This window comes from Rhea pennata, chromosome 1 (genome assembly GCF_028389875.1).
Source record: "Rhea pennata isolate bPtePen1 chromosome 1, bPtePen1.pri, whole genome shotgun sequence".
NCBI lineage: Eukaryota > Metazoa > Chordata > Aves > Rheiformes > Rheidae > Rhea > Rhea pennata.
In genome coordinates, this window is record NC_084663.1 from 93,152,646 (window position 1) to 93,159,449 (window position 6,804).

A 6,804-nucleotide genomic window follows, 5' to 3' on the forward strand; every position below is an offset into this window, starting at 1 on the left:
GGTTTGCAGTACCAGTTCAGCCCTGTACACCAAGAGACCAGCTGGAATCACCGTATAATGGTTTGTTTATTATCAGAGAAATAAAGCATGCCTGTTAAACACCAGATTTGTGCAACAAATCAAACCAATAAAAGAAAAAGAAAACAGGAAAGATCATGGTGCGTTTCCTCTTCAGAAGTGATAAAAATATAGCTCAAAAATGAAAGGGTCCTTGTTTTGTATACCTGTAAAAATCCACAATGAATGATAGCTTTCCGAGCTCCACAAAATACGTTAAAGTTACTTCTTTTATACAAGATCTAACCCTTCTTTTTCAGTGTATGAGCAAACCACTAAAACTGGCATAGATTAGAAGTTTCCTCCACATATCCATACAACTGAAGAAGTCACATTATGGGATTTCTTTGTTTGATTTTTTATTAACTGGTTTGAAGAATCTTGTTCTGATCAGTGTAGCACATAAGATGCTCATCTTAATGATCCAGTGATCTGAGTATTTTGTCTTCCTATAGTTGAGAAAAGACCCAGCCAATGAAGTTCTTTAACTTTTTTTTGCATTGTGATTAGCGGTTAGTAACTCACACAGAACAAGTCCTCAAAAGGGAATAAATGCAAACTTTATCCTCACCTAATCTTTATTTTGTCTATTCAAAAAGCCAAAATTAGAGAACTCTTCAAGAGTCAGTACTTGGTAACTGAAAAGCATGGCATTACATCTAAATAAGCTTTTCACACACTGCATTTACAAAAGTGTTTAGAAGATAAACCTGATTTATACCCTGAGTAAAGGGCTGCCTCACTTAGGGCAACATGAACAAAACATCACAGTGCTAGGGACTGCATGGAAAGAAAGGCTGCAAGCCTGTTACATATGACTGCTTTGCTCAACTCTGTGCCAAGTAGTTGCTAGTCAGTGCTCCTTATTCCACAGTAAGGCAGTTATTATCCATATTAACTTCCTACTATACACAGATTACATCCAAAAGCTACCACTTCATATTCACTAAGCATTTGTTGACCAGCAGCAATTGCTCAGTTACCATCCCTCCTTGCTTTTTAATCCCAGAGCCAGTTTCTCCCTCCATAGATGCAAGGTATAAATTTGCTCCCAGAGAGCATAGAGAAGGGATCTTACTTGATATAAAGCTTCAGTCCCAAAAATAGAGCAGCTTGGAAGAAGTTATGTATGCACTGAAACTCTGCAAAACCTATTATGGGCTTGACCTGCCTATAAATGTCCTACAAAGCATCCATAATTTGACTTCAGTCCAGGTTACTCAAGTGCTCCCACCCTCCTTCATTTCAGCAATATTCCTGTCTAGGGAACCTGAGAAGGTCTCACACTTTGGCTTGTAAGAAAAAGTGGGGCAAAATAGGAGACCACCTCCACTCACCACTGTATGGTCTAGATATACCAGTCACAAAGTTCACACCGCCAAGAACAGAGTTCAGCTCTTACCTGTCCTGCTTTCTCTCTGTCTCACTGGCAGAAGCTGAGCTAGATGCTCACCTGAGACACCGTAATTTATGCAAAGCTAATATAGAGATAGCAAGGGGTCAAAGGTCTTGTTTTGTTTCCCCATTTGCTCTTTGGCAAGTAGACCCAACTCAGTAGGATGGGCAAGAAGTTATGTAGGACTCTGAACCTGTTATTGGGATTTGGTAATGGAGGGTCAGCCTGACCTGAGCCTAAGAGACGTGGAAGGCAGCTTCTGGGTCACTGAGTCCCCTGCTTTTGCTGGCAACCATGTCATAGAGGCCCCTTTCATAAGCTGACCAAATTCCACAAGTAGTAGCTGGGCTGAGTGTTGCTTCTGCTATTTATTCCTGTGGAAAGGCCCATTCTCTAACCTTACCGTTCTTACAGCGGGTCTTGCTTTGGCTGTTATGATCATTTATATTTTGCTCTTGGTTTCCAACAAACACCTTAACAAAATGGTGCATGTGGATAAGTGCGCACACACAAAACCCTCTCTGATTTCTTCTTTTCTCATATCCAACCCTTTCTATACAGGCTCATGAGATTGGCACATACCTGAACTAGCTATCAAAATCTGCACGCGAAAACATTACTTCTCACCTGGCTCCCCAGAGAACTGGATCTAACCAGAAAGTGGCTGCAGTGCCACTGAAGGGCACATGCTTCCCATAGCTTGAGCTTCAGGTGCCCACTGGGTCTTAAATCAGCCAACCGTCTGTATTTGGCACATATAACCACTGAGCAGGAGAGGGAGAGACAAAGGCTGCAACACTGCTACCAATAGCATTAGGTAAGGAAAAGGGGAAGACCTGAGGCATAAATTAAGCCTATTACAAGAGACCCAACAGACCTCTGTTCTTATACTCGTGACAGTGACTCATTTATTAGGCACCCGCCTTGTGAAGAGCTCAACTAGTATCTTCATTTATCAACCAAATAAAATTTTCTAAAATGCTTTTTTTTCTCATGGAGCTCAAAGTAGTATAGAACTTAACAGTAACCATTCTCATTTTACAGACTTGGAAACCAAGGCAATGATTGCTTCAGTGACACAACTGAGGTCATGTCATTAAGGAGGGCTGCCAGTGGTTTCCTAGCCATTTTCCCACTCTCTCAGTGAACTATTTATTATCTGTTTTCTTAAAAAACAAATAAAAAGCTCTCCAAAATATGAAAAATATCCCTCTGTAAAACTTATATAAACAAACCATTTTGCATTTTTGTCCAAAAAAATAGTAACAAAAAATTCATAGTAATCTCTAACAAGGTTAATTCCAAAAGTAAGCACAGAATTTTCAGTTCTACTTCTGGTGGAAACACTAAAAAGCAATTTATGATCTAGGAAGAACACATAAGAACAATTGCTTGAAAATTCTCATATATTTTAATTACACATTTGACAGTCATTGAAGAAAATCTACACATTTGCCATCTGCTTTTACAGCTGGAATAACATTTGGAAGACTAGCACAAGTCACATTACTGGCATTAAGCTTAACAGAAATAGCAAGGTGCAGTCATTACTTGTGGGTGTTCATTTAATATAATCTCAAGTGTCATCTCTCTCCTATGTCAGGTCGAAAAACTAAAATCTCTAATCATATTAAGTGGTGTTTTAAATTGATGAGCTGCTGGAGGTAGTAACACAGATGGGACTTGGCTACCCTATGCAATAACACATACTGCTGAAGAGCTTTGCATTGTGGTTGCTATTACCACAAGGTAACTTCCCCCGACACACACACCAAGTTAGCCTAACTTTAGCTCATGCTAAAGTTAGTGTATCATGAATACAATCCCAGAGATAGCAACTGGGCTTTTCAGCACTTTCTACTGCCAAGCAGGCAATTGCCAAGAACCAGATCAATGATTACACAAGAAACAGCCCTTGCCCTCCATTCCTAGAACAGCATTCTGGAACAACAGGGTGCTCTGCAAATAAGCAAGAAAGCCAGATAATGCAAGTCCTTTCTTAATCAAAGAAAAATTACATGATTTTTATCTCTCTTTCAAATCTCTGGTGGAAAGCAGATGCCAGGAGCGGCATGGGCATCCTTATCTGCCCCAGATGGCATGGTTCCTTACTCATTATACTATTATTTTAATTAGGGTAGTCCCAATCGCTATGAAGGCACTTTATATTCAGTGGTACGGAAAAATGCATTCTTGAGGGTAATGTTATGTTCCTTCAATTGCATGACAGGAACAACAAGTCTAGAATGGCAGCAACTGCCAAATGCGACACATACTCAACTTCTTTCACCACACATGGGCTGACATGTGAACATCAGCTCTTTGCAGTGGCTGAAAATTAAACATGAATATATTATAGTGTAGAAAGAACTAGGCTACACTACTTCCTACTGTTATTTCTTTTCAGTATGTAGTATTTGAGTTGCCTGATTCACTCTCTCTCTCCTTTTGAAAGTCAAAAGACCCTGTAATCTTACTGAAGGAAAAAAGTCCATACAGTATTGTGCACTGCTGTCACAATGACTTTCATTTGCAGCCAATTAAAAATAGAAATAAGCATTCAAAGTATAGACTATTCCCACTTTTCTGTCTGCTTGCAGTCGTGACACATGCATATATAAACTTCCTTTTTAATTATTTCACAGCCCACCAATTGGTATTTTATGAACCATATGGTCTATGGACCAGATTTTAGTAAACCTTGTACCATTTCTGCTTCCCTGCTGGATAAGCTAATCTACTTCTGTCTGCAATTTAAGAAGTCACAGAATTAAATCTGAGATGCAATCAATTTTCCATTAAGAGTTTTGTCTGATGTTTCCATAAATATGAACAAAGTGACTGAAGAGGAGCACAAGCATAGTAACAATAAAACTCTTCAGACTTCACACAGCATATATTGTGCAAATTTACACAATCTATAGTTAGCTACCCTAGCTCAATTATGGGGACCAGAGAAAAGAATAAAGATGGATAGTTCCTTCATAGGATTTGGATCAAAAACTTTGGATCTGTAGTTTGTATGCTCGTACTACAGTGGCATGCTTCAACAGCTGCTGCTGTTAGACAAAGTCATCTAGGTTTTCTTGCTGTGTGAGGGGGACCTTGCTCTTGGGAAAACGTACTGGACAAATACTAGGTTATACACATTTGTATGTGAAAGAGTGAACTCCTTCCCATGCTACCATCTTGGGATCTCAAATAGCATCAGTAGACTCTGCTCATGATGGAGAGAGGGGCAGTCCTTCCCTGATAGCTGGACATTTGGGTTAGGCTGAGATGATAGGAAGAAGAGGTTTTCCTGCATAGATCTATAGGAAGCAAAGGAGCAAGTCTAATTCCAAGTCACCAATTCAGCTTCCAAGGGAAGAATCATCCAGATCCTGAATATCTACTACTAGCTGGCAAAGGGCAATGCAAAGTCAAAAGAAGATGCTAGTTTTGGAAGAAAGAGCCCCATATTTTCTATCACTGCAGAAAACTCCTCCGAAATTAAAAAAAAAAAAAAAAATCCAACCATAAAACAAGGGATGTATAAAACTCTCAGAATGTTCAGTCCCATCACGAGCATGCCATTAAATAAGAATAAAAGTGATTCACAGTCAATGAGCTCAGAAGTCAGATTTGGGGGTGATACTGGCTCTGCAAGTTCTGCAAACACACTTAATTCCCCATACATCAAGTGTAACTCGAGTCTGTTCACATTGTTCACAGTTTGGGTCTAATGAAGTCAAGGACTGAGTTTATTACAGCCTCCCCTTTTTGAATTCCAGTTCTGGAATTGCTCTTTCAGCTCTGAAGGATCCATTTCATTCCTTTTTGTGCTAGCCAACAACTGCTGTCCAACAGCCCCTCTGTCTCCAACAAGTAGGCCTCTACTTCTGAAACAAAGCCTACTAGAAAGACTAGTAAGTCCTCCTGCTCTTTCTCTGTACACAGAAATCAGCACTATCAACCAAAGACCTGTAGGAAAGTGAGCATTTCCCATTATAGCCTTTGGTTGACCAACAACTGCTTCAGGTATCCAGCTAGAAGTATTTTCCCCAAGCAAGAAGTTTCCCATCATTGCCCAAAGAAAAGAATAAGGGAAGCAGACAAAATGCAAGCACCTCCAAGTCAGTCTTCCACGGGAAAGCATAAGCACGTCACCATCTGGGACAGTAAAGAACAAATAGTAGAAAGTGTCCCATCTGCTAGTGGCTGGGAAATAATCTATGCAGTATAATGATTGACCTTGGCCAATCACTAGTGCCTCTAGGTTATGAAATAACTCACAAGATGCTCCAGAAGTTCCACACAAACAGTTGAGTCTCATGAATCTAGTAAGTACTTTCGGAAAGTCAGTTTCCTATAGAGGCAGCCTGCATCCAACTACAAGGATGCAGGGAACATCTCTGCTTTTTCAGTCATTCTAATGAAAACAGTAGATGAACCACATCAAGGGGAAATGGCAAGTTCTCTTTAGCAACTGTTCTTACAGCACAGGTAAATTCTGTTCCAGTTGCAAGGTAACAGATAGGAAAACCTTGCAATATAGCTACAGCTCAGATGCACAACACATTTGGAGTTGGTATTATTGTTAGGGCAGCAGTAAAAGCGGTGACTGTAAGACTTCTCACGGAGTCCTTTATCCTACCCCATGTACACAAAAGATGGCACAGACAGCAAAGGGAAAACATAAAATGCATGCAAAAGAGTACATGTCTCAGGAAAGATATATCCACCAAAGTCATGCTTCCTAGAGTTGAAGGAAATTCTGGTCCACAGTACCAGGAACACTAGTCATACCTTGCTCAGTCCCCGTGAGGACAGCCAAACCTTGTTAAATTCAGCCCTTTGAATTCGTAAATAAAGGCAAGGCTGGTTAAAGGCTAGCACAAGTACCTTTTACCACAAGTGGTTAAAGTATGGCAGAGTGGTTCAGTCAGTGACAGGCAGATGAGTTGGCAATTTTCGGATGTGCTAGTGAGCCCTTATTAAGGCAGTCAAACATCCTTCTAACACTGTGATTCTTCTATTTGAGAGACAGGCTTACTGGGGTGAAAAGAAGTGACTGTCCCTTAACTATGCCACACAGCACAGCAGAAGAAGCAAATCTTACACATTCTGAAGCACAGTGGAGGACTCTAGAAAGCTGTGCCTCACCACACCTCACTCCCAGGGAGCCAGACCAGATGACCTCCAGAGGTCTCTTCCAACCAAAATTATTCTACCATTCTGTGATTCTGCAACTCTGATTACCTGAGCCATTCACCAATGAGCAACGTATAAAGGACCAGCGTTCTACAGACTGGGCTCCCTGCAGTGCCACAGCACCAAACAAGGACAACTGGTATGTTTCTTTAAAGGTT